This window comes from Pantherophis guttatus, chromosome 1 (assembly GCF_059756535.1).
Source record: "Pantherophis guttatus breed Tessera chromosome 1, ASM5975653v1, whole genome shotgun sequence".
Classification (NCBI taxonomy): Eukaryota; Metazoa; Chordata; class Lepidosauria; order Squamata; family Colubridae; genus Pantherophis; species Pantherophis guttatus.
Genome location: NC_142063.1, coordinates 155,115,863 through 155,137,549, shown reverse-complemented (window position 1 = coordinate 155,137,549; position 21,687 = coordinate 155,115,863). Strand labels below are relative to the sequence as shown.

Below are 21,687 nucleotides of genomic sequence, written 5' to 3'. Positions count from 1 at the left end.
CACATATATCTATGATGTATAATATATATCATGCAATCTTACAGATATACCGGTAATCACATACTATTTGGTTTTTAAGTGAGTCCGAACCCCTGCACACATTGCAAACTAGCAGATGCATAACAGTGGGGAAGTCTGAAACTCAACACCTTATTTTTTTTATTTTCCTTATTTTAATTTTTGATTCTCTCTTTTAATTTTCTTTGTATTTCAAATATTAATTTTTTTAGTATTTCCAGTTTTTTTTTTGTTCACTTATTCTTCCTTTGTAAACTTGTATAAAAATGTACACATATCCATATATCCATATATATGTACATACATACACATATAGAACACATACACACACACACCAAGTAATAACACAATGGAGTTTAATATCAGCTAATTTAGCTTACAACCAAAATCCTTTTTATAAAACAAATACCACGATGCATGCTCTTCCTCTTTTCTCATTCATTTCCATGTTATAGTTAATTTTGAAGAAAATAGCCAAATTATCATAAAGCTTGTAGCATTAATATCTGAAATTGTAATTAAAGTTGATAGAGTATCTACTTATCTATATACATTATTCTGAAGCACCTGAACTATGGAATATTAAAAATGTGTAATATAAATACCATTGTACTGAAATAATGTATTATATTAAAACTGAGCAGATGGAGTAATACAGTAGATGGCCCATACGGCTAGATTTAATAACGCTAAAAGTTAAAAGTTGAGCTCTATCTATCCATCCATCCATCCATCCATCCTAGGCAAAGTTATCAATATATACATTTAAGGGCACCTGTTCTTTTTCAAATGGCCTTCAATTTAGAACAGTGGAAGGGGCTATCTTTCCCATAAAAAGCATTCATTGAAACTTGTTTGTGAAGTTTTTCTTCAGATCAGTGGTGGGTTGCCCCCGGTTCGGACCGGTTCGCAAGAACCAGTAGTAAAATCAGCAGGAGGCCCCGCCCACCACCCTGGATGTCATCATCAGCGATCTGCGCATGCGCAGAAGCAAGGTGCGTGCGTGAGTAAAGCACGCAATCCCATTGCAAACCAGTAGTAAAGGTAAGTAGAACCCACCCGTTTCAGCTCCCTCTAGAACCGTGATGGCGAACCTCTGGCACACATGCCAGAGGTGGCACGCAGCACCCTCTCTGTGGGCATGTGAGCTGTCACCCCAATTCAGCTCCACCATACATGCGCGCGCACCTCCCACTGGCCAGCTGGTCTTCAGATCTCTGCCGCACATGCATGAAGGGTGTGCGGGGGGCACGTGTGGGGTGCTGTGCACGCATACATGGGGGCCAGGGCAGGGGCATGTGCAGTGGGCTGCATGCAAACACACGGGAGGCTGGGGTGCATGGGGGGGCGCATGTGTATTGGCAGGGACAGGGCAAATGCGGAGGGGCCAAGCATGCATTGCATTTTGGGAGCTCAGGCGCACGTGCACACATGCACTTTGGGCACTCAGTCCGAAAAAGATTAGGCATCACTGCTCTAGAATCTGAAGTGCAGTGGGCTGCATATCTGGGGAGAAAATGCAATGTTTTGGATGAAGGCACAAAGTAAGTGATTATTTTGCTTGGATAATGGAAACATTCTTGTAAGCAAAGAAGTACAAATCCCAGCATCAAAGTAACAGAATATAAAATTTTTGGTTATGAATGTGACCTCAGGTTTTACTTAGCTTTTCTCTTTCTTTCTCTTCCCGATGGATAGGTGGGATAGCCATCTATTCTGTAGATGTTTGCTTTTCAGTAAAAAATCAAATTGCCATTTTCTTCAGAAGCTGCTCTTTAGGATGACAGCAGCTTCATTTAGAGTTTTATAATGTGAATTCCTGATGTCTCCTATCAGCTGTATGCCTGTGAATATAAAAAGCTCTGTTTTTCCCCGAGCATCAGCCAATTTTAGTCTGAAATGTGACAAATGATACCTCCTGATTTTTCTCTCCCCTTTTAAGAAAACAAGAGGAAAACATTTTGAAAAAAATGTATCATGGAAAAACAATCATATATATCATAGTTGCAGGGGTAATTTAATATGTATGACAGACTATTTCCAGAAACAGTTTAACTTTGGTTGTATAGCACAGTATTATGAATATAAATTTCACAGCTAAAACAAGAAGCTCTTAGTGTTTCATTATACTTTAAAACCAAAAGTGATCAGGAATATTGTAAATGACATAGTTAGCTTTACTTTCATTCTCAGAGATTTTACCTTAATTTCTAAAGTTGTTTTGCTAATATCTCTCTGAGTCCGTAGAAAATCGTAAGCATGGAACCCAAAAAAGCAACAGCAAAGACTTGAGCATAGTGTTTCTCAAAATATCTGGAGGATATCAAGTTGGAGAAGCTGATCAAGACCTTCCAGGACAAAACCTCCAGGATTTTTTCAATTCTTTATATTTAAGAGTTGGGTTATGGGGGGGGTGTACCCTTTTAACATTTTGATGAGCATGGCTTGCAAAGAATTAATAAATATTACGCATAACTTATTGCTTCCCTTCCTGCCTGTGACTTTGCTATGCTTAATCAATAAGTGTCAGTTGAGTCATAATTTACAGAAAAATAGCTGAGATGAGTCCGACTGTTGGTGGAAAACCATTCCAGGAAGGAAATTCCAGGAATTTTCAAGGATTATATTCCATGCAACGCAATGAACTTCCATCAGAAAGAGAAAGGAGAACTATTGATAATACAGTCCCTTCTCAACAAGTCCAGATCAATTTGAAAGTTGTAGCTCCTGCAAAGCAAAATAAGACCTAGTTAGTACTTGGATGGGCTCCATCTGACAATCCTAAACTTTAGAGTAGATTAGGAAGTTGAAAAACATCCTGGACGAAGGAAATGCGAGCACTATGGCAAGCATCATTGCCAAAAGCAAAAAGAAAGCCCAACAGGAGTCAAGCTCAAGCTGAAAAAGAAATTACCTTTAACTTGCTAATTCAATATAACAGAAGAATTATGTATATCATTCATAATAGAGACAATTTATACAGGATGGATCTCAGGTGTACATACTGTATATTTCTATTTGATATTTTATTGTTAAAATAATGAAATGCAAAAGAGAATGGGAAAAAGTATAAGATAAAAATGAAAGAATAACTACTATGTAACAACCAACAGCATTGTGAAAAGACTTTCTAGTAACACATCTCCCCTTCCCTTTGGTTTGTGTCCCTAACCGCAAACCGCAATTTAGATATCTGACTTTTTATTAAACATTAGACATTGTTACTGGTTTTTTTTTAATCCTAGAAGCCATATTCCAGATGTCTGAATTTGCCTTGCTCTGTAATGTGTCATATATACACGGGCTATTTCTGCTTGAATTTGGTTAAACTTCTATTATAAATACGCACACTGTCAATTTTGCTACTGCAGCATATTCTCCAATTTTAGTCTCTTAATCTGATACCATCAACAAGGTTTCTCTTATCTAGATTTATTCATGCAGCTGCCAACATGTATCTTAGTAAATTGTGGTATTTTTCATTTATGTTTTCTGGAATTATGTCCAATTAAAGCATCTGTGGTTTCAGTTCAAATTTTTATTTTTAAGGCTTTTTGAATATTTTGATGCATTTCTTTCCAGTACTTTTGAGCTTTTTACATAACCCCACATGTGGTAGGGTATCTTTTCTTTGTTGTGGCATTTTCAACATTTGCTGTATGTTTTATCTATCTTGGCAATCATTGACAGAGTTATGTACCATCTGTAAAACATTTTATACCAATTTTTCTTTTAATTAGAACTTTGGGTAAATTTTATTGATGTTTTTCCATAATTCTTCCTATTGCACAACTGTGATAGCATCTTTAAAATGGATCTCACATTATAATGTGCCATCTCAGTTGCTACCCACTCAAACCTCACGATATTTATTCCTGTAACATCTTGTCTAATAAATTTTCCAATGCACAAATTTGTATCAGGCAGTGAATTTATGGTGGGGGTATCTGGCAATAGGACAGCATGCAATTATTCAAAGTCTCATGAGGCATGGAATTTAACCGCACTGCACAAAGTCAGTTTAAAATTTTGCCTTATAATAGTGTGAAGCATTTTGCAGGCTCATCACATACATCAGAGTTTCCCAACCTTTCTGGCTTTTCAGACCAGCCAGGGTTGGGGTGGGGGAGAGGGGATGGCTCTGCGGGAACAGCAGACAAGGCTGTGTATGTACGTTGCTCCATTTGCACAAACAACAGGCAAGCACGCACACCGCTCGTGCAAATGGAGCATGCACACACACACTTGCCCGCTGCTTGCACAAGTAGGGATCCACACATGCTCACCTACTACTTCCGCAGGGCCCAATTCCAAAGGGCTCAAGGCCTGGTAGTGGCAGCCGCCCAGGGTTGGGAAACCCTGACATACATGATCTTCATGATCCTGGCAATGATCTCTAAGATAAATCAGTATTATTTTGGTATTACAAATTAGATGTGTGAACAGTTAAGGCTAAGCAATCACTTTTTCAAGACACTGGACACTAAGATAGAGGTTGAAAAAAGGAATATCTAGATCTCTGAGGGAAGAGCAGTAGGTCAGCCTAGAATTGTGGTACTCATCATTTTAACGTCAGCAACAAAATGCGCAACACTGCTTACACAAGGCCTCAAAACAGGTTTTGAATTGGAAGCTTCTAAGCTTTGTTTTTGTTCTGACCTAGGCTCCCTTAAAAAGCAGGAAGCAGGAATTGGTCCTGGCAAAGCCTCTTTTATTTACACGACTGTGAATTACTTTCATTCACAGTCAGCAAGGTTTGTCCAAACAGTTTTTCAAAGGAATATTTCTCAACACACCTTATCTCGCTTGGCAAGCTGCCATGTAACTTGTTTCCAAAGGCAGAGTAAGACAAAACTTGGCACAGAGTCTCTTAGAGTCACGAACAGAACTTTTCAATCTTGAAACTACCAAATGAAGAAATTGTTTCCTGCAAAAGCCCCGTTCGCTCCTCTTTTGTTTCCTATGGGAGGGGCCAATCATCTCCAAGGTGTGGCTTTACTCCCAAGTCGACCCTGCTTTCTGAGTTGTTCTTGTCTTCTAGCAGTTCTGCGCATACGCATACTGGGAATGGGCTCCAGCTGTTCCTCTGCTTCACTGCTGTCTATCTCCCTCTCTGCCTCTGATGCAGAGCCCTTGTCCGAGCTTTCCCCAGCCCCCAGGATTGGCCCATGTTCCTCCCCAACCTCCTCACTGTCTGACTCTGCTGCCAGCTCCACTGGCTGCCGGAGGGCTATAACAGTTTCATTGTTAGTTTAAAACACGTCTGTACTGTACAAGTTTTAATTTTAAATTTATGTCTTCTGCCCAAGGATGTAGTTTCAGGATCTTGAAAAACTAATAAAAGAAAACAAGTAAACATCGTGTGGCAAGAGCCCACTTAGCCTTGCTTTGTAAAGGAAACTTTTTCAACTAAGAATATGAAAAGGTTCCAGCTTATTTTCTAATCATGGTTCCAACCAGTTTCCTGCCTCTAATTAAGATTGTGCCCATTAGCCAAAAAATATATATATGGAGAATCTGGATTTGGAAACTGAGAGTTGGATGACAGTGGTCCAAATGAACAGCAGGTAAGTGGGATGCCACTCTTCCAAGTTATACTTTCCCCAATTGTTTATCAATTCTCTTACTTGCTTCAAATAGCAAAAAAAAAAAACCAAAAAACAAAACGAAGAAGCACAAAGCACAAAGCACACATTGTGATGTTTGCTTTCGTCCCATCACAGATCTTGTCTGATTACTGGAGCCACTGTGGAAGTTCTCCGCTCTCTTGAAACATTTCACTCATGGGTACATATATGACATTGACAATGTTTATTAAATTTCCTGTTGACTCTGGTCTTTCCCAGCACGCAGACATACATACTGATCTCTCTCCGCAAGCACAGGAAGGAATGTAGAAATTTGCTTCCAGATTTCATTAACCACACTTATGTCTTAACAGACGCAGTTAAATGTGGTTAATTTTTAAGGTAAGTTTTAAATAAACAAACTTAGTATGTTACTGAGCCAATTTGTTTGCTCTAAGAAAGAAATCCACGACTGACAAGAAACATCCACAATATCTTGCAGCATTTGGAATCTTCTACTCAGATGTTACCGAAATTCAATAGCTATTTTGTTTAGATTAACATAATTCTTTGGAAACATTAGGGTTTACTTACATTTAAATTTTGATAAAGTTAGAACACACTAAAAATAAAACAGCGTATTGCTTATTTGTTGTCTTAAGGTTGTTGACTTCTGGTTTTACCGTGTTTCCCCGAAAATAAGACAGGGTCTTATTTTCTTTTGAACCCTTAAATAAGGGTTTGGCCTTATTATCGGGGATCTTATTATTTCGGGGGTGCAGGAGGCCCCAGGCAGTCTGTGCACTAACAGACGGGAGTCCAGCAGAGAGAGGCTTCCTTCACACACTGCCATCAAGACCCTCCCCTCCCATGGTGTGTGTGTATGTAGAACGTGAGCAGCCCGAAGGCACCAAGCTGCACAAGTGCCTGTCCCGACCTCACCCTCGCTCGTCTGCCTTCCAGACCTCACCATGTGGGCAAAGCCGGTGAGCACCAGGTCCTTGAACTCGTAGCCAATGCCACTGGCACCCACCACCAGCACCTGCACAAAAGCTAGGGCCTTGGCCAGTTCTCCCTGCAGGATCCAGCTCCAGCCATCACCATAGAGTGGGAAGCACACTGCCAGAGCGGCCGCTGCCCTGGCTGGGGTTTGGAAGCACAGAGGCAGAGTTTGGGGGAGAGAAAGAAAGACTTCTGCTGCTTTCCTTGCAGCCAAAAGCAGAAGCAGCAGAAGTCTTTCTTTCTCTCTCCCAAACTCTGCCTCTGCAGCTTCTAAACCCCAGCCAGAGGTTTCCTTGCATGCAGCCCTGCTTTCCTTGCATGCAGTCAAAAACAGAAACAGTAGAAGTCTTTCTTTCTTTCCCACGAACTCTGCCTCTGAGGCTTCCAAAACCCAGCCTGGGCAGCTGCTGCTCTGGGAGTGTGCTTCCTACTCTATGGTGATGGTCGCTGGAGGCCTACCCTCCCCCCTCCTCCTCTCTGCTCCAATCACAGGTCCAATTTACTCTTTCCAGGTGCCCGGCAGCACACCGAGGGCAGCCCCGACAGACACAGCTCAGCTGGCCTAGCAACGGCCAATGCTCCTCCCCCACGGCTGAGCTTGGGCAGTGGGCCACCGGGCCTCTGCAGGCAGTGGCAGCAGCAACATCTGTAGCACCTCAGCCATCCCCGCTGAGACCCGTGCCCTACTGCCCGCCGCACATGGAAACCTCGCTGTCACCGGTGACCGCCCTGCCAAGGAAGCCCTGGGGCGGCGATAGTGCAGGCTATGCGGACACGGCGCCTGGGTGAGAGTGGGCGGGCCACCACCATGGCACAGGAGCAGGTGCTTGAGGTCTACGGTCAGTGCCATGGGCGGTGAAATGGGCAGGGGGCACAGGAGTTTGCAGGGATGTGGCTGCCTTGGGAGGGTTGGGGGGTGAGGGACCTGTGTGTGTGAGAGAGAGGGGTGGCTTATTTTCAGGGGAGGGTGTATATTTAGGCCACCCCAAAACCCTAACCCTAACCTACCCCAAAAATCAGGCTTGGCCTTAATTTCGGGACATGTCCTATTTTCGGGGAAACACGGTAGTTAGGATTAAGATTAACTTCAGTTTAAGTTTCAGATGGCACAGCAAGATATGCTATTAATCAGAATCAAAAGCTTTCCGACTCCTGTTTCTGGGCAAGTAGGAGGAGAAGGCTAGGATTAGGGTATACAGGATTTGCTAAATCAGAATTTAATAAAACATCCAATCATAGCCCAAGTTTTTGAAATCAAATGAGTTTTAAAATCAACTGTCAGCCACAAATACACATTGCTGAATCACTTGATAAATTGATTTTGCAGTCTTGATCTTAACCATGGGGATGCTAAATTTTTATATCTGTGTGCATGGAGTCCTTCATTAGAGTAAGATATTATGGGTAACTTCAGCAAAAAAAAAAATGAAGGTAATATAGATATGGTCTAAAGTTAGAATATGGAGAGAAGGAAAAACATTGTGGAAGTAATATAGGTCCATAAGATCATCAGCAATGTAAGCACTTAGACTTATATCCCACTTCACAGTGTTTTGCAGCCCTCTCTAAGTGGTTTAGAGTCAGCACATTGCTCCCAACAATCTGGGTCCTCATTTTACCGACCTTGGAAGGTGGGAAGGCTGAATCAACCTTGAGCTGATGAGATTCGAACTGCCAAATTGCTGGTAATTGGCAGTCAACAGAATTAACCTGCAGTACTGAATTCTAACCACTGAGCTACAGTGGCAACAATGCCATTAGGGGAAGGTAAAAGAAGAATACAATGTTTTCTTTTTTTTACCATGGAAAAAGCATCCAGAGAAGACTGCCTAACAATAAATAACAAAGGACTGTGTCTTCCTAGCACCTTACTTGAACTGTTATTGTGTTGAACCATCTAGCATGCTTACTACATTCATTCCTTATGCCTGATATCATGTTTGGTAATTACTACACCTGTCAATGCTGCCTCAAACAATAATCTATTTGGATATTCTTTACTCTGGAATGAAAACAAATTCAAAATATAATATACTGGATAAAAGTTCATTTTTAAACAGTTACCTAAAAAAAACAGTATTAATAAACCACGCACTGAAGGATAAGATACTTGCCTCGAAGGAAACTTCAGGAACACTATCTTACACATTCCTTTTACTGAAGCAGCCCTATATATCTTACATTATGTTAGGCCCTCTACTCAAAACAGCTGATAACACTCAACACTGTTCCATATGAATAGAGCCTACTCTGGTGGAGTAACATAGATATAACAAACAAAATGGAGGTTGCACAGTGCACACCCTTCTTCCCTGTCTTGATGGACCAGGGTCCAACCTATCTCCTCTCTTTGCTTAATCTTGTCAATTCTTCTGAATTTCCTATGATATACCTTACAAAAGCTGGTGCCAAAACCAAGGGTGCAAAGTATTTCAAAATGTATGTTTCTTAGTACTATCAGGCAAATCAGGTGTGAGCCAGGCCTCTATGAGTGACCATGTTTTCTTGGAAAAAATAAAGGACAAATTTTAAAAAAGAGGTATCTAAAAGAGGTTCTCTATCCCCCTTACTTTTTATATTATCGTTAGAAACACTACTGAGTAAAATAAGAAACGAGGAAAAAATAAAAGGGCTTAAAATTGGACATCAGGTATATAAAACTCAGGCCTTTGCAGATGATATGGCTTTTATTTTGGAAGATCCCATAAAATTTTGTTTATCCTTGTTAGAGACAATTGAAGAATTTGGGGCAGTAGCAGGTTTATTAATCAACAAAAAGAAAACAAATATATTAACCAAGAACATTTTAGAGGAAGACAAGAAGGGTTTACAGGAAGCGACTGGATTAAGAGTAGTCAATAAAATTAAATATTCGGGAATTTGCTTAACTGGCAGATGCTCGAGCATACAAGAGGACAATTATAATAAATTACTAACCCAAACAAGAAAAGACCTTGACAAGTGGGGTAAAATTCAACTATCACTCTTGGGACGGGTAACAACAATAAAATTTTACGTTTTACCGAAGTTTAATTTTTTGTTTCAAACTGCCCCAGCGAATTTATCAAAAAAATTCTTTATGGATCTAAATCAAACAATAACTAAATTTATTTGGCAGGGGAAAAAACCCCGGATTAAAAAAAAAAATGATGCAGGAGACAAAAGAAAGGGGAGGCCTGGATTTACCATGTTGGGAGAACTACTACTCAGCTGCTCTGTTAGTCTGGGTAAAAGAATGGATCATCTTAGGCAATAGCTGTCTTCTCAAGATAGAAGGACATGATTTACAACAGGGCTGGCATGTGGCATTCTGGCGGGATAACACCCCACAAAGCAAATGGTTTACCCGGCACTATATAAGGAACATCTTGATTCAAAATTGGGAGAAGATCAGTAAAAAGTACTATATTAAAACACAGTGCTGGATATTACCTCTAGAAGCATTGACATATCCAAAATTATATAACCCTGTGAAAAAATTAATGTACAAAGATTTGCTGAACGCACGAGGAGAGCTAAAGCCAAAACAGGAGTTGAATTCCCAGGGATTACAATTGGATTGGCGGACCTATCTACAGATCCAATCAAAATATAAAAAAGACAAAGATAGGAAAGGTATAAATGTCGACTTGCAGGAGTTAGACAAAATCTTGATGGGCCAGGAAAAAGGCATGATTTCTAAAAGCTACAAAAAGCTGAAAGCTGTTGATGAGGTTAGAGATTGGTGACGAGATAATAAAGGATACAATGATTGCCTGGGGGAAAAATTTTGGTTACTCAATCCATCTGGAAAAATGGCAAGAGATTTGATGGGGGAATATGAAGCTAGTAGTTTCTACGGCATACAAAGAAAATATTTACAAGATGCTATATAGATGGCATCTCTCCCCCGATAGATTGGCCAAAATGTTTACTGGACAGTCCGTTGAATGCTGGAAGTGTGGGTTTGAGCGTGGCACTTACTATCACCAATGGTGGATGTGCCCAGAAGCAGTAAAATTTTGGGGAAAAATAAAAAAGTGGCTTAACGAGATCTTAAACCAAGAGATTGAATGGCGACCAGAGACATGCTTGCTCAGCTCCAAATCGGAAAATATTTAAAAAGATTCATGGTACCTTGCATTACACATTATCATAGCAGCGAGATTAACATATGCTCAACTCTGGAAAGATAAAAATACCCCATCAGAGGAAGCAATTATAAAGAAGATTTTGGATTGTGTGGAAGCAGATAAATTGACTAAAAAACTGAAAGATAGATACCAAACACAAACATGTTTATCTTGCGAAAAACTATATATTTGGCTATCAAAGAGAAAACTATAACCCAAACCAGATTAGAAGTTATATTTATTGAAAAACTTATACAAGTAAAGTGAGGTCGGATAGACCTAATTGATTTACAAATGTAAATTAGGTTGTTCTGTCTCCCCCGGAACATAATATAGATGTATTGTACCGAATATTAAGTTATTAAGGTAGTACTTATAGGCATGTATGTTATTTGTTTTGTTGTTCTGTTTGTCATTTATCTGGTGTGTTGTCTTCTTTTTTAATGACAAATGTAAATAAAGATTATTTTTTATAAAAAATAAAAAATAAAAGAGGTTCATAAGGATAACAAATAATTGTTTATAACTTTGTTTTACAAAAGAAAATTCAAAAGCAAAACAAAGATCTTTTTGCAAAAATGCATACAGTATTCTACTACAGGACAGCTTTCTGAAATAAAGGACTGTCCTTTATAATAAAGGCTATATAGTCACTTTATATATAGTACTAAAACTGAAACTTATATTTAAAATAAGGTTTGAGTCCACCTATTATGGGATAGTATTATGCAAGAACCAGGTTTTCTGTGAGTTATTCATAATCGAATGTGACTCTGTCTCCAACCAAACTTGGCTTGAAATACCAGTGCAATATTTGGTGATGGAGGGAGTGTTATTTCTAAACCCGTAACAGCTTATGAGGCTTAACAAAGTCTTTATAGCTTATATGTGCAACTATTAAAGCTTAATTTCCAATCTGCTGGCTTTCTGAAGTACCAATAGAAATAGGAATAAATTTAAACTGAGAGTTTCTTAATTATAAAATGTGTATGTTATGACTATACTCCTAACACTTATCCTGTTTTAAATATTTACTTTTTGTAGTTGGATTACTCTTCCATTTAATTTTGTTTTTAATATAAAATTATTATTATTACATTTTGCTTTCCTCTGCAATAAAAAAGGGGAAAAACAACATTAGTGAAATAAGACATCATTGGACTTAAAATGCAGAACCTGTGGAAAATTTTTAATATCAATGTTTGCAAAACATAACTTTGAAATAAATGTCACGGCTATACAGAAACCAATCAACACCACCACCACCCATATTGCAATCAGAATCAGGCTAATATCTCTAGGATGAAATGAATGTCACTGGAGATAGCTCTTCAGAGCATTACAAGAATATCATTTTCCACAGATTCTCTGAAAAAATCCTAACTATATGACAGGTCAGTACACATAACAAGCTAGCACACATATGAATTTTCTCTATATCATACTTTAAGCCATACTCAATTCAATCACTTGGTTTAGCTATCATTATGAGCCATAAAGAATTATAAATCATACGTGTTGAATTTAAAGAAAGCATTACAATGAGAACCAAATAAAATGGTCAGCTTAATGTATGAACCCAGGGCATTTTGCTTGCTAGTGTAATATCACCTAAATTTAGTAATCTTCCTATACCTAAATCAAAAGCAGACAAGCCAAACCCCATTCACACATTTGCAGCACTGCATTTAAAGGGATACGTGTCCAACATGTAGTTAGCAATAGCACACTTCACACGAACAGAAACCTAAGCTAACTTTTCTCCTAAAATCACCTCACTCATTCATCACATGCCACTGAAACCAAAAATATGCAGGTGAACTGTGAAATAATTATTTTGGGTGGTCCTTTCATGATTTGTGAGCAGTTAACAGTATACTAAACAAATGCACATGATAGTTTAAAAGAAAAAGAAAGAATGGGTTTATTTTTACAGGGACCAATAAACTTTAACTGCCATCTGGCAAGGAATGATTAGAGGAGATGAAAATTAAGGTAGTCAACACAAATACTTGAGTGGATTCCTCCAGGAATTGAAGATAATTAGCTTGGTGCTCTGTTAAGAGAGAAGTCTATGAGAAATCAGGGGGCACCTCCATTATGGCTCCTGCCCACCTTAATGGTCAGACTCATAGCTGAAAGAGCAGGAGGGAGCAGAAACATCTGGGAATCATCAGATACTTGCCCTGGCATTAAAATAATAATAAAAATGAGGAAAATTACAGCACTCTAAAGAGCATCTTTGTTTCTTTTATATCGTTGTAGTGTGTTAAACATGGACTGCAACTAATGTTAAGTCAACTTACTATTCTTGGAGGTTGGAAGGTCTTTAAACAGGAACTTGTAACACACAAAGCTGGAATTAATTGAATAGCACCCAAGCATGATTCAAGGAAAAGCAAGGTGAAGACAACCTAAATCTATTTTCTTTCTGAGCTAAAACAGACGTGATTCTATATAATCCATCCTTTTCTCCTCCTTTTCCAAATACAAGTTCTTAGGGATTATTTCCTGTCATATTGTAGCTCATTTTGTGACCCAATTTTCTGATTTCCCCTTCTCTTTCAACATTTGCTGCTCTGATAAAGTGGATCTTGTCTTTAGCTTATTTTTTAAAGTTATAATTAATCAAAGTTGAAGGATAAGCTTCGAGACATGGTTGGCTTTAACTAAGTTCTTATTTAATCATTTTTATCTGCAGTATATTTTTCTAGCCATCTTTTTTAATCTAATTTTTTCCCATAAATATAAGCAAATTTTATAAGATAAAAACTATGAAAGAACACAGGCTTGACAAGCTTCTACCCTACTGGATTATTGCAGCATATAATAATAGCAATAATCAACAATAAGTGCAATTAGAGATAATGTGCTTGTGCAAGATCCCTCATAATAATACAATGTTACAGAAAACATAAACTGTATGAGAAAATTAAATTGCAAGTTATTTCATGCAATCAAAGACAAAACATAGATCTTTCATCACTGCTTAAAGCCTAACAAATGTCTTTGTAAATAATGCCTCTGATCCAACTTTCATTAGGATGGAGGCAACTCTAAGCTTTTCATATACTCAAGTGACACTGCTCTAACAGAAGCTTAGACTCAGCAAGACAGGTGGCCTACACATGGGCTCAGTTAGTCTTGGTTTGGCCCTGGTCCCAGACAGCATTTTATATTGTGGCCTGGAGTCATTTTTAAAGGAAAAATTCCAGGAAATTATAGCTTTCACAAGGCATGCTGTACACACTGAAGAGGTGGGTTTCAGCAGGTTCTGACCAGTTCTGGAGAAACGGTAGCAGAAATTTTGAGTAATTCGGAGAACCAGTAGTAAAAATTCTGACTGGGCCCGCCCCCATCTATTCTCTGCCTCCCAAGTCCCAGCTGATCAGGAGGAAATGGTGATTTTGCAGTAAATCCCTGGATTGGGAAGGGAATGGAGATTTTACAGTATCCTTCCCCTGGAGTGGAGTGGGAATGGAGATTTTACAGTATCTTTCCCCTGCCACACCTACCAAGCCACACCCCCAGAACCGGTAGTAAAAAATTTTGAAACCCACCACTGACACACTGGTATTTAAAAATAGATGTGTGCTACAATATTCTTTGTTTACATGTTCTTGGTTGAAAGCAATTTTTTTCCACATTAGACATATACTAATCTGAGGTATTGAGATGACAAAGTAATAAAGAATCTAAGCCAGAAACAATGTGTAGGACTGCCCTCAGAAATTTGACCAGAATATATTTTCCTGTTACACTACTATATGAAGGTATTTTTTTCCTGCAATCATTATGCAAAACTTGTATAAGAACTATATAATGCTACCTTATACTTCCCTACTATACATTATGAAAGTTTTTATAAGAATATAGTACTCCGGATGATCTTTAAAGGAAAATAGATCATGTTAAGTTTGGTCCTTGGTAATCATATCTATACAATCTTACTTATGTTACTGAAATAGTTGCCAGTGCCTTCCAAATAGTTTTTTCTTTTTCAATTCTCTATCCAGCCAATAGCCCTTTTTTCAGGTGGATCCCATCCAACTACGATACAGGGCCTACCCTACTTATCTTTCTAGATCAGTCAAGACTCTCCTAGACACCACTAGCTGAAATTCTTTAGCCAACAGGGCCATAATATGCTCTACTTGCCAGACTGGGAGGGATGGGTCAACTTAATAAGAACAAAATGGTTTCTCAGATAACCTGGACCCATGCCTTGAAGGACTTTCAGGATCAGAACCAACACCTTGAATTGGACCCAGAAGCAAACTGGCACCCAAGGTCATGCTGCAGAAGTGTTACATTGGCTGTCCTAGAGATGCCAGTAATTGCCCACGCTGCTACATTCAGCACCAACTGCAGCTTCCAGATACTTTTCAAGGGTAGCCCCAAGTAGAGCGTGTTGCAAGTCCAGATGCATACTTAACTCCTGTATGAGAAATAAACCATGAGAGGGGAGGCAAATAAACGTTATAAATAAATAAAGATATGCCGATAAAGAAATAAATAAGCTTTTTTTCTTAAGTAGATATTCACAAAGTTACCATTCTCAGTGTTCTCTCCAAACAGCCTAATCTTTTGTTCTGTATTCTGTTCCCACACTTCCATGAATATCACTTAGGAAAATATTTTTCCTCCTCGATTGCACACATTTAGATAGTTGCACAATTCTTAAAACTCCTATGTGGTTCTTCAGTTATTACCATTTCCTGGAGCATAATATATATTTCTCAGTTTTCTATGGATTTCTACTTTCGTATGTACTCATAACAACTTAAATAACAGCAATTTATAACTTCTGGCATATATTTTAGACCTTTCATACCCAATTAAATCTACATCTTTCCTTTCTTTCATGTATTCATCCACTCTATTCCACAAGATCAAGACTCTTTCATTTAGATCCATTTCATCATTCTGCTTCTTATTCTGATATGGATAATGTACCTATTTTTTCTATTGCCAGCGTCATTTTGGATGCAGCAAATGCTATTTACATTTCTTTTAGCTCCCACTCTGTTTAATAATCACCTCAGATAATTATCAAACCTCCTGTTTGAACTCAAGACCCAAACTGAATTTTGAAATTATTACGATGATCCTTTTTGTTCTTTGAAAACTCAGTGTACTAGATAGTACAAATTTTGTTAGTTTATAAATATAGACAACTGAGAGAAATAACATCTAGGATTCATACATGTATTATTACTTGGTGCCAGTTCTGCTCGAAACTTATATTAGTTGAGTCAAGATGCAGCATTAGGAATATGGTCATATATTTATTTTCCTTCTTTCCAACAGTTTATAAGGCTACATGGCCAATTAAAATCCACTGAGCCGTGTTGACTCCAAGGATTTCCCAAGTTGAAGGAGGAATCTGTCAGAATGTTTGAATGTATAAAAACCTCCTCCCTCCGGGACATTTTCCCACACAACATTCCAAATGTTCAGGCTAGAATGAAAGAGTTCTCCAGTACATGTGTATGGCTTTTATGATGCCTACAGGCATCTACAAATGGGATCTCCTGCCATGAAGCATGTGGCCCTAAGCTGGAGCTATTTGCACACAGCAGGATCTGCTGGCAGTAGAACTGGTGCTTGCTGTGTTATAAAGGCCCCCCTCTAAAATCATGTTTAGTTAACACCTATGACCTGCTGAAGGGGCACCACACATTTTCAGTGGGAACCATGCCAAACAAACAGATGGAAATGAATCTAGCCATGCCAGAGAACACGAATGTTCATCAAATGTGAACATTAGGGACAAGTTCCTTTCCAGGAAAGTAAAAATTGCAGGCAGACATGAAGCTTTAAAATAAATTGTGGGTTAAACGATTGTGTTAGATCTTTGAATGAAAAAGTGAATTATTTGTATGTTGGGAGGGGGAATGCTATCATTCACATTATGAATCTTACGATGGAAATATTTGGCTGGAGCCTGAATGCCACTGCAAAAGATTGTGCTTTCATTTTTAAAGTGATATTAAAAGTACCTGTGCAAAGTATCTCCAACCTACTGATTTTCAGACACCTCAATGTCAGAGGTTTCTAATTATTAATTTATGCCACCTTTCCCATCAAAAAAGAAATCACTCAGAGTGCAGCATAAAAAGCATAAAGAGTAATTATTTAACACATCTAAGATAAACTAAAAGGAACAACAAAACAGAAATTGTCAGACTGGTCACCAAGGTAATACAATAAACAATATGCAGAAAGAAATATTTTATTGTCACTAAAGAGCACAGATAGAGGAATATAACTTAATCATCTTTCCTCAGCCTGATGGCCTACAGATATTTATGTATTTGTCAAACATGTACAAGATAACAAGTGTAGGTATGAACATAAACATAAACAAAAGAAATAAACACAAGTAAATGGGGACAGTAAGACAGGGATGCTAGGCACACTGGTGCGCTTATGCACGCCCCCTTTACGGACCTCTTAAGAAGGGATTGAGGCCAGTGGTGAAATGTAAAATGTGTTACTACTGGTTCTGGGGGCATGGCTTGGTGGGGGTGGGGGTGTAATATGACTGGGTGGGCATGGCCAACTTTTTTTTTTTTTTTACTTTTAAAAGCATTTTTTCTACAACCTCTTCGGCCGAAAAAAAAATGCTTAAAAATGCTTTTAAAAGGCTCTGACGATCCCAGCTGAGCCGCAGAATAGAATAGAATAGAATAGAATAGAATAGAATAGAATAGAATAGAATAGAATAGAATAGAATAGAATAGAATAGAATAGAATAGAATAGAATAGAATTGGAAGGGAGTTGGAAGGGAGTTGGAAGGGAGTTGGGAGTTGGAAGGGAGTTGGAAGAGTTGGAAGGGACCTTGAAGATTTTCTAGTTCAACCCCCTGCCCAGGCAGGAAACCCTACACCACTCCAGACAAATGGTTATCCAACATCTTAACAATTTCTGCAGGCAAGTTGTTCCACTTATTAATTGTTCTGTCAAGAAATTTCTCCTTAGTTCTAAATTGCTTCTCTCCTTGATTAGTTTCCACCCATTGCTTCTTGTTCTACCCTCAGGTGCTTTGAAGAATAGTTTGACTCCTTCTTCTTTGTGGCAACCCCTGAGATATTGGAATACTGCTATGATGTCTCCCCTAGTCCTCCAGTCCCCTAATCATCTTTGTTGCTCTTCTCTGCACTCTTTCTAGAGTCTCAACATCTTTTTTACATCGTGGCGACCAAAACTGAATGCAATATTCCAAGTGTGGCCTTACCAAGGCATTATAAAGTGGTATTAACACTTCACATGATCTTGATTCTATTCCTCTGTTTATGCAGCCCAGAACTGTGTTGGCTTTTTTGGCAGCTGCTGCACACTGCTGGCTCATATCTAAATGGTTGTCCATTAGGACTCCAAGATCCCTCTCAGTTACTATTATTGAGCAAGGTACCACATATATGGTACCTGTGCATTTTGTTTTTCTTCCCTAAATATAGAACCTTGTTTTTTTCACGGTTGAATTTCATTTTGTTAAATAGCGCCCAATGTTCAAGTCTGTCAAGATCCTTTTGTATCTTGAGCCTATCTTCTGCAGTGTTGGCTATTCCTGCCAGCTTGGTGACATCTGCAAATTTGATGAGTTCCCCATCTATCCCCTCATCCAAGTCATTGATGAAGATGTTGAAGAGCACTGGGCCTAAAACAGAGCTCTGGGGTACTCCACTGCATACTTCCCTCCATGTAGATGCAGTTCCATTGAGGACTACACGTTGAGTGCGGTTGGTCAACCAGTTACGAGTCCATCTGGTGGTGATGCTGTCTAACCCACATTTTTCTACTTTATCTAGTAGTAGGTTATGGTCTACTTTATCAAATGCTTTACTAAAGTCCAAGTAAATTATATTGACAGCATTCCTCTGGTCCACTAATTTTGTCACTTTGTCAAAGAATGCAATAAGATTAGTCTGGCATGATCTGTTTTTGACAAACCCATGTTGGCTTTTGGTTATTACTTGGTTTGCTTCTACGTGTTCGGTGATTTGTTGTTTGATTATCTTTTCCAGAATCTTCCCAGGCTGATAGGTCTTGTTCTGTCCCCCCCCCCCACACACACAGCCAGCTGGGGGTTAAAGAAGTACTCGGCACATACAAGGTTCGTTATCAGGAACTTGGCAGCAATACGATAACCGTCTGCCAAGTGCTTTACTACAAGAAGAGGAAGTGTTCCTCCACCAGATAACACCAACGAATACACACAGTTTTCAAAACAGTCCAGCTCAAACATGAAACCTTCAGCAGATTAGGCGTTGTACAAAGTGACTAGCCAGAAGTTAACTTTGTCCGTCACAGAGTCTAAATGGCCACAACACTCTCTTATATAGCCTGTGGGGTGTGGTCCAGTGACTCAGCTTAATCCCTGGTATGCCTCATCTGCTGCAAACGTTTATCTCGCCTTCGTTGGCGTGGATCCAGGAACGACTTATCACCCTCATCGCTGTCATCGGAGACACCTGGCTCCTGGTCAATCTCCTCTCCCTCGGCAGACACCTGAGGCATTGCCAGAGAGGAGGGGCCTGGAGAGGGAGGCCTGGCCGGCTCCTCTCCTTCATGTTCGGAGCCTTCTTCCTCCGATAAGATGGGCTCGGGGGTCGGAGCCACAACAGGTCTGTACTTTCCTGGATCTATTTTTTTTCCTTTTTTGAAGATGGGAACTACATCAGCTCTTTTCCAATCCTCTGGCAATCATCAGAGGCTTTTTTTTTTTAAACTTTTAAAAGCATTTTTTCACCCAAAGAAAAAAATGCTTTTAAAAGTAAAAAAAAAAGCCTCTGATGATTGTGCGGCTCAGCTGGGCATGGGGGTTGGGCAGGGATTTTTGCTACCAGTTCTCCGAACCACCCATCGCTACCGGATCAGGCGATCCAGTCCGAACTGGGAACATTTCACCACTGAGTGAGGCCCACAGTAAACACTTCGAAGTTGAAACTGTGAGGGTTTGAGGCTGTAACAATGGAGTCGGGTAGAGCATTCCAGGCACTGACCACTCTGTTGCTGAAATCGTATTTCCTGCAATCGAGTTTGAAGCGGCTTACCTTGAGTTTGTATTGATTGTTTGCCCATGTACTATTGTGGTTAAAACTGAAGAAGTCGTTGACAGGCAAGACGTTGTAGCAGATAATTTTGTATACTATGCTTAAATTGGACCGCAGGCGGCGCAATTCCAGATTCTCCAAGCCCAAAATTTTAAGCCTGGTGGCATAGGGAATTCTATTGTGAGTAGAGGAGTGGAGTAGTCTTCTCGTGAAATACCTCTGAACCTGCTCAATCATGTTAATGTCCGAAATACAGTGTGGGTTCCAGGCGGATGAGCTGTATTCAAGAATTGGTCTGGCAAAGGTTTTATGTGTCTTAGTTAATAATACAATATTACCGGAGAAGAAACTTCACAAAATTAGGTTAACAACTCTTAGTGCCTTTTTGGCAATGCTTTACAGTTAGCTCTGGGGCTTAGATCGTTTGAGATGAGTATTCCTAAATCCTTGACAGAGTGAGGGTCGTCTACAAGATCGTTTCCACCCAACTTGTATTTGGTGTTCTGATTTTTATTGCCAATGTGTAGGACAGAACATTTTTTAAAAAATATTTTTTATTGAATTTATAAGTTTTAAAAAACAAAGTAAAGAAAAATACAACAAAAAACAAAAACACATTAAAAACACGTAACAAACATAACATTACATCATATATTATTTTATAGCTTACTGTATCGACATGGATATATATTCTCTATTCTTATTCAATCGTTCATCTACGTACTTATATTTACATTAGTATCTATTTACAAAACCATCATTATCCGGTTAACACTATTCAGTAATTTACACTTCCTAGTTTTAACCCGATTAAATTAACATTCCAAATTATTATTTTGATTTCTTTTTTCTCACCATCATATAGTTTGTTTCATACTCTATAATATTCCAACTCTTCCCTCTCTTTAATTTCCAGCGTCAACTTATCCATTTCTGCACATTGTAGAATTTTTCGAATTACTGTTTTCCCTCCTGGTACTTTGTTTCCATCCATGTGATGGTAATCCTTGCTGCCGTTAATATATGGAGTATTAGATATTGTAAAGATTTGTCTATTTTTGGATTAATTATTCCTAATAAAGAGTTCTGGTTTAAATTCTATTTTTAATTGGGTAATTTCCTCCATCCAATTTTTAATTTTACACCAAAAATTTTTTATCTTGGGGCACATCCACCACATATGGTAGTATGTGCCTAATTTGTAACCACATCTCCAACAATTAGGTGATAGATTTGGGAACATTTTGGCCAATCTCACTGGTGCCAAGTGCCATCTATGGAACATTGTATACAATTTTTTATAGGCTACTGCCATTGTTAATTTATAGTTTCTATCCCACAATTTGTCTCACTTTTCTAATTCTATATTGTGCCCGAGGTAGATCGATGATGTAAAGCAGAAAGAATGTGGGTCCTAAAACACTGCCTTGGGGGACTCTGCTGTTAACTGATGCCGGATTTGATATTTTGACCATTTGTTGCCTGTTTGACAGGAACGCGGCTATCCATTTGTGCAGGGATCCGGAGATGCCATGAGAACTTAATTGTCATGCACCACTGAATCAAAAGCTTTAGAAAAATCTATGTAAATTGCGTCAATTGCTTTACCTTGGTGAAGATGTGTGGTCCAAATGTTTCTGCAGTGTAGGAGTTGCAGATTGCAGGACAATTTTTTTCTGAAACCAAACTGCTTGTTGGAAAGCAGGTTGTTTATTTCTAAGTGAAGGGTAATGGATTGATTTATAATTGATCCCATGACTTTACAGGTGATGCAAGTGAGATCGTCTGTAATTTTCTACTAAACTAGGGCCTCCCTTTTTAGATTAATTTTATAATTTTAGATTATAACCCATACTATGTCCAACAGCTTGGCCACTATCTCTGCTATCTAAGAGTGATGGGAACTGTGGTTCAACACAAAAGAATAC

The 21,687-nt window shown here is 38.9% G+C and overlaps 1 long non-coding RNA gene across 1 annotated transcript in view; it reads right to left on the bottom strand.

Moving 5' to 3' along the window:
- Positions 1-2,657: 2,657 nt before the first annotated feature.
- Positions 2,658-21,687, bottom strand: part of LOC148116598 (uncharacterized) — a 31,104-nt gene continuing 12,074 nt past the window's right edge. Inside the window, exon 4 of the long non-coding RNA XR_015731160.1 lies at positions 2,658-2,745. This is a non-coding gene — a long non-coding RNA (uncharacterized LOC148116598). The remainder of the gene's footprint in view (positions 2,746-21,687) is intronic.